General features: G+C 34.3%; 1 long non-coding RNA gene across 1 annotated transcript; it reads left to right on the top strand.

Annotated features, from left to right (window-relative positions):
- Window positions 1-6,070: 6,070 nt before the first annotated feature.
- Window positions 6,071-8,944, top strand: LOC140006202 (uncharacterized). The gene is made up of 2 exons (XR_011813835.1): window positions 6,071-6,299; window positions 8,779-8,944. It is a non-coding gene; the product is annotated as an uncharacterized lncRNA (long non-coding RNA).
- The last annotated feature ends 1,261 nt before the right edge of the window (window positions 8,945-10,205 follow it).

Raw genomic sequence — 10,205 nt, 5'->3', positions numbered from 1 at the left:
TCATTGAGTACTACATCTAGGCTAATTATGGTGTAATTTCCTTATGCATTTGAATCCTACTTTCGTAGTGAATCAATTATACTTATAACTAATCCATACCTATTCTCATGGTTATGAAATTAGCTACAAGTTCATTTCTTCAGTGAAATTACATGAAATGAATCACTAAAAATCACATAGATGCACCTCTACTTTCGTGAGTGTACTCCCTATGTTTAGCACTTCTTGAACTAATGTTAAATCTCAATTTTCATTGCAGAAATAACACCTTAGATAATCACAATTAATGGTACCATATTAATCATGATTTAAAGAGCTAAAGTACTAAATAATTTGCTCAAATCATAGCAGTCAAATAGCCAAATAATAAGCACTAACAATCATAGAAAGTTCAACCAAACCCAAGGTATAAACTTTGAAGACACATATTAAACATAAAATCCAGAACTTGTATATTAACTAAACTTGGAATCAAGTACAAAAGATAAAGAGTTGGAAGGAATACAACCCTTGTCACGTGAGCTTTCTTCCTTGCCTTCTTCATCCTCCATCTTCTTCTTTATCTAGCTAATAACAAGAATGGATGAACTATCTTACTCTATACTAAGCTAAACTAACACTAAGAGAATGAAAAAGCTACATTTTTGCAGACTCCAAGCTTCTCCCGTATGATCATAGACCTCAAATGTCTCTGCATATAAGCTGATGAAAAGTCCTTCCCTTACCAGTCAAAAATTTCTGCTATGACTCTCCACTTTGATTCTCCAAATCTGGTGTTAACCAAGTCAACAAACACAAAGTTCCAGCCTCTTTACTCTACCGTATATTTTTGACTTGATAATAAGCTATTTTTCTTCCTTTGTTCATCAGAAACATGTGCAGCCTACGTTTTCTCTCCAACCCTAGCTGGAAAGTAGTGTGAAGATGAGAAAAATCGCTTAGCCAATTGCAGAAATTCGGCTGCCATACGCGTTTTTACTTTTGACCTCACTTCAACTGCATTTTTCTCCATGATGAAGGCCGAACTGGCTTTTGTACAAAACACAAACGTTGTAGCCCTTTGAGTTAGATTTCCAATGCATCAAGAATTACCTCATTTGGATCTGTGTAGGCTGAGATATGACTGAAATACCCTTGCCTGCTTCATGCCTTGTTCCAGTTTCGACCAATAGCAATTGACTCTGTACTTCGGCTTTTTGACCTGGAAAACCTTCAACTGGATTCAGATGTCTTCACAAAAGTTGTAGATCTATCTCTTATCTTCAAATGGGTTCAAGAATCATCCCAATCCGATCATTGTAGCTCAAGTTATAGCCGAAATATGAAAATGTGTCAAAACTGTCGAAATACACAAAATCCAAGTAAAAAGTGATAAAAACCTCATTTAACCACTTAAAAGCATTTTTCACCAATTATAGCCAAAATGATTCATATTCTTCCAATAATATAACCACAAAGTGACTAAAAATAATATAAAATATCATACAATTATTACGTAAATTAGTCACTTATCAAACTCTCCCACACTTAAATCATTACTTGTCCTCAAGCAATTCACACATAATCAAATGCAATGATTCAAGAGGTGAAACAATATTTGCACTTTTGTCAAATTTAATTCCTCAAGACTTGGAAAATAATTATTATACAATTGTTCAAATTACACTAAATACTCATAATATCAAGTAAAGGAAAGATAATTATACCCTAAATTCAACAAGTTAAACTTAATCTCTCACCCTAACTTAAATTTACAAATAAGCAAATCACATAGTCAATTTATAGCTTTCCTCCTCCTATAATCATCTTCTTCTCAAAATTCTATAACTAAGAGGGATTTATTCATACTAATTTTTACTTAAATAGTGAAAATGCCTTTTTACGCGAAAATCGACACTTTTAGGTGAAGATCCCCGGTTACTCAACATTTCACTTATTCAAGTTGTTATGCATACTCTTAATTCAAGTACCTTTTTACGCGAATGTCGACATTTGTAGATGCCAACCCCCGGTTACTCGAGTACGTGAATCATTGGAGTAGAAAAATTTTTATTTACTTTCTTTTTTTCTCTTTTTTTTCTTTATTTTTCTTTATTTTTCCCTCATAGAAAAATATATAGAAATAATCAAATGAGGAGTATAACCTTTATCGACTATATCAATCACTTACTTGCAAAATTAAGTAAAGAGAAGAAATCTCATTAAATATGTAAAATTATAGGCATAATTTTCCTCACTTTACCGAATATATTTTCTAAACTGTAAAAATTCTAATTGCGTAATAACCATTTCCAAGTTAAATGAGGACTAAGCCTTCCAAAATACATATAACATTTCAACAATTGGAAGAATTAAACACTTAAGGTTGGAACAATTAGCCCTTTTTGAATGAAAATGCAAAAATTTGAAGAACTTTTGGGCCATAGTGAAATATTGGAAAAGATTTTAGAAAATTTTTTACAGAGTTTCTCCTTATAAATGGAAGAAAACTCCCTGCCAACAAACCCAATTTCAATCAAATTATCCACATGGCAAATAATTCAAACACAATTCCAACATTTCTAAACATTTAAATTCACAAAATATCATCACATGGCAAGTAAATGCAAGTCCAGTATTTTCCTCCCCGACACTTAAACTTCACATTGTCCTCAATGTGAGAAAAGGAAAATAAATAAAGAGTAAAAGAAAATACTCATATGAACTTGCGCAATCCAAATCCATGGCCAAATGATGAATTTTCAACCTTATTTGGAAAAGAATTGAGAGTTTAATTATTGCACCCTGGAAAAAGACAAAATCAAAACAAATCAACTTCTTAAAAATAAAAGGCTGCAATCAACAAAAACATGCAATTGAAGGAAAAAGGAAAAATGATCAAGCATGTGGAACCATACAATGTTCAAGGGATAAAAACATGAAATAAGCTAATCTTTACTAATCAAATACATGCATTAGTATCCAAAGCAAAGGGAAGCTAATTTCACACAAAAAATCCACAATCATGAACAAAATAAGTTCCATTTATACATTTTGTCATCAATGATCAAATTCCCGCAAGTACAAAAGTAATCTCAAAATGGAGGCAAACACACCAAACCAAAATATAAATGACCTTCGTGAGAATTCATGAAATACTAAAAACTATTGAACCACAAAAATTGTAAGTGCATTTATGAATTTTCTCAATTAAGGTCATCTTCAATTCACCTCTTCTTTTAGAATTACCTAAGAATTCACGAAATCATTCAATCAAGCACCTTTTCATTCATTAGATAATCTAAATTACTCACATAAATATAAAAAAAACTCCCACTAAGCTAATTAAAATGCTACATTTTGCTACTTAATATGCAACTACGTCATCAAGCCAAATTAAACATAAAACTAGCAAGAATTCACCAAATAAGTACAATAAATGTAAATCACAAAATATAGTTATCACTAACAATCACCAATAGCATCAATAAGCTCAAATAAATGCACCTAACTTCACATATTAAAAATTGCCTAAAAATAGAAAATATTCAATCATGGCAAAATTCAAATAACAAAGTTAGGTGACGAATTGTTACCTCAAGGTGGTTTGGTGATGTTTAGAGATGAATATGATGTGAAAACCCCCAAGAAATTTACTCCAATTTGACCTCAATTGAGTGATTCAATAAAGTGCAACCCTAACTATTGGTAAGCTTGAAACCACTTCAGAGTTGTTTTTGAAAAAATATGAACTATGAAATTCACTCTAGAGGATGGGAGAAAGTGATTCGGTGAAGGTTATTTGAAGATTAAATGGTGAAAAGTGGTGTTTTAGTCAGTGGTGTGTGTTTGAGGTGTTAGTGTGTGAGTTGGGTTGAAGAAAAAGGGAAAAAATTGTTAGGAATCTGTGAAACGGATTCATCTTACACTGGTTACTATTCACAATCCGGCCAGAAATTGGAGGGATTCGTGGAGGGATTCTGGGTAGAATTTTTTTTTTTTTTTTTTTTTTTACTGTTGCATATCCGGCCAGTTTCTGGCCGGATTTTCGGCCGGATTCTGTCCAGAATGCTCGAAAAAATTTTCTTTCCTCCCCTGACTATCCGGCCTTCAATCCGGCCAACATTTGGCTGGATTTATGGCCGGATTTGCTGCAGAAAAAGCTATTTTCTGCAGTTTTTCCTCCAAATTTGCTTGACCAACCTTCCACATTCAACCTACTTCATGTTCTTTGAATAAAATTCAAATTTAACATGATCATGCATGAATATAACTTAAACATGAAACATTTTAAATGCATGAAATGCAGCAATTGAACATGAAAGCTCCCTTTTTGCCTTAATATAAACACCTTTGCAATTGAGATCATTTGCATGAACTCTTGTCATTGCCACCTACAAAACACACAAAAACATTAATCGAACAACTAAAACTTACTAAAAACAAGCCAACATGAAGAAAAATGGAGTTGAAAAGTGATCCAAGCCTTCGTTTTTAAAAGGATCCGAGGTCGGATCATGATGATTGAGCTCGGATCAAGAAGCTCGAAGTTTTTCTCTGACTGCAGAAGTGGATCCGAGCTCGGATCCATTGAATCTGCACTTATTGCAGAATTTTTGCAATTTTCAGTTTGACCTCAATTCTTCAAAATACACCCTAGATCATTTCTATGTCAAAATAAACCATTCGCGCACATGTAAAATGATCTAAACATGCATTCTAAACCTCTTTAATGCATCAAAAACCATAATTACTGAATTTGAGGTATTGAGATCTTTGATCAAACTTCGCCTTTTTTACCTCATTTGGTCACTTTTCCAAAACCTACAAATGAAAAACAACAAAATTACTCAAACTTATACTTTAAACATAAATCACTCCAAAGTAACACCAACTTAAACAAGCATTGGGTTGCCTCCCAATAAACGCTTCTTTAAAGTCAATAGCTTGACTATTTCTCCTCATTTTTCAAGGAGATTTAATTAACGAATAATCCACCATTTTAGGCCTTGGTGGATCATTGTAAGGTGACTTAATAGAAAAAGCCACATGATCTAATGATGTGAGAGATGGAAGTGACTTACATATTCCAAGTGTTTCATAGATATTACCTTGAATATGCACCACTTGAGAACTTACCAAAGGAAATGTCATGAGAGTATCTTGGGCAGGAATTGTGAGGACCCGAAATTTTTTTTATTATTTTATTTTATCGAGTATTAGTAGTTTGTTTAAATATTTATTTACTCATTTTTCTCCAAATTATTTATTTCGATCATTTAAAATCCATTTATATGGAACGACGCCTCTTTTATATTTTTAAAAGCGTTTTGTTGGAAAAATTCACTCTTCGAAAACTCGTTTAGTTCGGAATAACGAGTGCACGTTTTTCGAGACTATATTTGAATCGAGAGTGTATTAATATTGGAGAATTAAGAACGATCAATAATAGATTAAGAAAGGTTAATTGAGGAATTAATACTCAATTCACGTGAGGACTCGTAAAATTATTATTTTTAAACCCCTAATTTTGGCTCAATTAATTATCTATTTGGATTTTTGCCCGAATATTATTTTCTATCCTTATTAGACCTAAATATATGGTTTTATAGCTTCGTTATATTTTTAAAGTGTCTCGTTTCAAAAATTATTTTCTTAGAAGCTTGTTTAGTGAAAAAGTGAAAACGTGTCTGAAAACTTTAGCCAATTAGGAGTACAATAAGCTCAAAAATTTAAGACATATACAATGGTCCTAAAATAGGCAATTTTAGGTTTAAATATTGAAGTGATAGTTAGTGGTAAGATCGTTATAAGAATTTCTCAAAGGTTTCAATTTTTATTGCGCCTAAATTAGAAATACGTGTTTCACGTGCGCGCTTAATTGAGGGACTTTGGACAATTATTTTGGGACAATTAAGAATGAATAATATTTATATAAATGTAAGTGTCCTAGAGGTTTAGTGCACTAGTGCAACAAACGTGAGAGAAATCGAACACAAAACGCGCGCGTAGGGCACTAGTTGCAATTAAAATTTTACGTACTTAAAATATTAGACGTCAAGCGTCTTTTGTACGCAAAGGCATCCGAATCACATTTCATTTCTGCTACTGCAATGGACGGATAGCACAGCCGCAGCTCTTCACCATTTCCTTCTACAAATCTCACAAAAATCACAACCAAACCTCCATAGATTCAACCAAAACTTCACATACACTTAGCTCTACACTTGGACAACACATTAAGCTGAAAAGGGGAGGACCTTTCACGGTTTCTTCAGGCTTCAAAAGGACCGAATCTCTGTCTTAAACATCAACTAAGAGTAAGTCTTAATCTAGCCTTCTAACTTTGATTTTTGGAAGTCTAGTATATCTTTTAGCTCTTGATCTCTTATGGATTGTTGTGGATGTTGGAAAATTGTTAAATGTGGGCTCTATGAACTCCCACTTTGGGTTGATGGCTGTGATGATGTTTGATGATGGTTTTATTGCTGAATTAGAGCTTAAGGAAGTAGATTAAAGGTGCATTGTTGCCAGAAACGTTATTGAACTCTTGAAGCAAAAAGTTCCCATTTTACCCCTGCTCTGTTCGGTCACTTTAATGCAGAAATTTGAGGATTTAATGGCTTGATTGTGTTGTTTAAATGTTGTAGTAGTTGTGTAAAAATTTTCATTGAAAAATACTGAGTTTTGGTGGGTCAAACGAATTTATTTCAAAAACTAGTAATCTGGAAAACGGTTTCGTCGTAACCCAGACCAGTGTTTGTATTTCGTCCATAACTCCGTACTCCGATGTCGAAATCAAGTGCCGTTAGCGGCATTTAAAACTAGACGTTCCCATGTTTCCAACGGTGTATAATGTACATTCTGATTTCATGTGTGTCAGCCACACCATTCATCTGAAGTCGGCTGTCCTGTTTCTCCGTTCTGCCGAAATGATTTGATGATGCTGCAACTTTAGGCTTAATTTCGAGCTAGTTGCATGCTGAAAATTGAAACGATTTCTTCTGTGAAATTTTAGCCCTGTGAATTTATTTTCTAACACTATCAACCATTCCCAATTATGAATTAAATTGAGGGAGTTATGATCAAAATACGGCGACTGCCTCGTTTTTGAAACCTTAGATTTGGACAGATTGCCTTAAGGATTTTTCCAAACTTTGGTTGATTGATTAACCACCTTTCCGAAGGTATTTTTCCACGAAATTTGATAGAGAGATACCCTTCATATAGGAGTATTATACTACAAAATTTGGTATCAATCCAAGTCCGTTTCGACACTTAACTAAAGGTCCAAAGTCGGAACCAAATCTGGAAATTTGTTAACAGTCTTGAAATTTATCCAACTTTGAGCTACCATATCTTGGGCCTCGCAACTCCGATTCTCGATCCACTTGTTCTGCCCTAAACCTTACTTGCACCTCTAATTGAGCTACAAATTTCAAGGGCTGGTTTGTAACGAGTGAATTCTGCTGAATTTTCAAAGTTAGCAAAAAACCAACCCCGGCTCAATCCTGGGTGATTTGGAACAGCAACTTTAAGCTCATTTTTGAACACCTTCCACTTAGATTCATGGAAAAGTGTCTTCTAAGAACTTTTAGTACTTTGGAAGAGGTTTCCAACAGTACCAAGTTTTCCAATTTTCGACATGTGAAATCTGAGATACGATTTTTTCAAAATATCGTATCAAAACTGAAATTTTCTGAATTTCAAGGAAATGGAGTTTTTCAAGTATTCCTTATTCCTTCGATAATACTTGAACGTTTATGCTTGATTTCCAAGATAACAAAACTCGATTGCTCTTGTACATTAAGAAACTCCACTTGAACCTCGATTTACTAGTAATGGAGGTTCATTTTCATGAAATTTCCCCAGATTGTACTAGTGCACAATCTTCCTTGATAATTGGGATGTGTGAATGATAATTCACTATTAAATACTCAGGCGCTCAAGAGGACCTTCCAGAGGATCTCATGGGAGACGCCTAAACCATCATTTGAACTCGCTACTTGAATCATTGTGAGTGTCAAGTGCATGAACTTGTTGTTAAGTGGTTATCTGTTTCTTATCCGTTATGTAAATTTGAAATTTTGAGATGAGGGTGTACTTTATCGCACTCGTTCTCTTTCAAATGAAATTATATTCGAATTTTGCTATGTGAATTCGTATCCAACTTGTACATGGTAATGTGGATGTGATTTGTACTTGTGATTCGTATATGTGGTCCGTATTTGTGATTCCTATTTGGAATCGTCGATTTGAGCGTTGCTCATCGACTTATATTCGTATTCGTATTCATATTCGGGGGACGCCCAAAACTCGTTGGCTAACTTTGCGAATCGAGCCAGCATGGGCTTGGTCGATAAGCTTAGCAAACCATGAGATATTCGTAGAGCATGATCTATTGGAGAGATCTTGCTCGGCATTACTCGTGCAGTATTGCCATGATATACTCGAGTATTATCAAAAATTTTGATGAGCGGGCCCGGTAAGGGGGTGTAACGGTGACGGGATTCGAAGAAAAGTGGTGTATCTACGGATTTGATACTTATGTGGTTGACGGAGTGTCAACGTGAGATGTGATCTAGACTTCGACTCGACTACGTGGAATTTAGCTCCTGAGAGCTACAGTATCCTTGAATTGTTTCTGTTTATTTTTCCTATTCGAAATGTGAATTATTCGAATTTGATAGCCTTACCTACAGTGTAATTGTTGTTGCTACTTGGATTATGTGTTTGCATGTGTGTTTTCTTGGCCTCACTGAGTATTGGCTCATCCTATTAGTTTGTTTTCCTTAACAGGTTGGATTGGAAGATTTTGGTAAAGCCGACTAGATTATACTTTTGATTGGAATCGGGGCTGTAAATGTGTAGTCGACTTTTAATGGTTGCATTTTGGAACTTGATGTATCTTTTGTGAACATGATGTAAGATTTAAATATTTAGTTAAGGAAGCGACTTTTCTTTATTTTGACTCGTAGTATTTGGTATGTATCGTTAAGTTCGATTTGATTTGTCTTGAGTCCTGGCGAGAGTTGGGCAGGCGTCCCGCGGATACCCTTGGGTTCGCCCTTGGGAGAAGTGGAGGGCGTCACAGGAATACCTTTAGAACCTATACTTTCAATGCACTCCTCAAGAGGGGTGAAAAATGAATCATTAAAACTCACCTCTTGAGGCTCAAAGTTAGTTCCAAAGATATTATCATGTGAAATGGACATTTGCTCATTGAAACACAATTGAGATTCATCATTTTCATCAAAATGCAACCCATTTTCACATACAACATTCCCACCATTCATGCTAGGATCATTTTGCAAATTATTAGAGGAAATAACTTCACACAATGCATTCAATTGCTCATGTATTCTACCAAAGTGAGAAGCTAATTCTTCTATTCTTTCCTCAATCCTATCAAAACGGTCGGATGTTGCATTTGCTAGTTTTTCTATTGCTAAATCAAATTGATTAGAAAAATTTTCTACAGCTAGCTCCCAAGATGCATTAGAATCATCAGCTAATGGTTCACTTTCTAACTCCCAAGGCAGAGGTGCATTAGCTAACTTTTCTATTGCCAACTCCCAAGATGGTTTTGATTCATATTGGACACTTTCATGTTGGCAATCATAAAAATATGAATTATCACTATAAATGCATTGATTATCCCAACCATAAGCAGGAGAATTGCTCCAATTAGCACTATATTGATCAAAACAAGGATTGTAATGTTCTAATTCATCAAAATAATCCACATTTTGTGCTTGTCTACATGTATTAGTAGCATGATAACTTCCACACAAGTCACAAATCATACGATAAGAATTAAAAGTATTAACATTCCTCCCTTGCTCAATTTCATGCATAATTGTGTCAATTTGAACTTGTAACATCATAACATCAAATTTAGCCTTTAAGCACCTTAAACCATCTTCAAAAGACATACATTTAGTAAATTCTTGATTACTTCTATTGAAGGAGCTTTGCACTTGGTAACCATCCATTGCCAAACTTCCATTTCTCAAGCATTGTCCTCCAAATTGACCTACCCTCCTCATTACCTAAATTTACTTTTAAACAACTTAAGAGCAAAATTAATAAGAAGAATAGGTGATAAAACACATACACACAATAAACACTAAAATAACAGAAAATAAAATTCACACTATAACTAATAAAATGTCTAAACTAATAAAGTTGGTCTTCACACCGATATTGCCAAATCTTACCCGGCA

Source organism: Coffea arabica, chromosome 5e (genome assembly GCF_036785885.1).
Source record: "Coffea arabica cultivar ET-39 chromosome 5e, Coffea Arabica ET-39 HiFi, whole genome shotgun sequence".
NCBI classification, from domain to species: domain Eukaryota; kingdom Viridiplantae; phylum Streptophyta; class Magnoliopsida; order Gentianales; family Rubiaceae; genus Coffea; species Coffea arabica.
The sequence above is the reverse complement of the archived record's forward strand: the minus strand, read 5'-3'. Positions and strand labels throughout refer to the sequence as shown.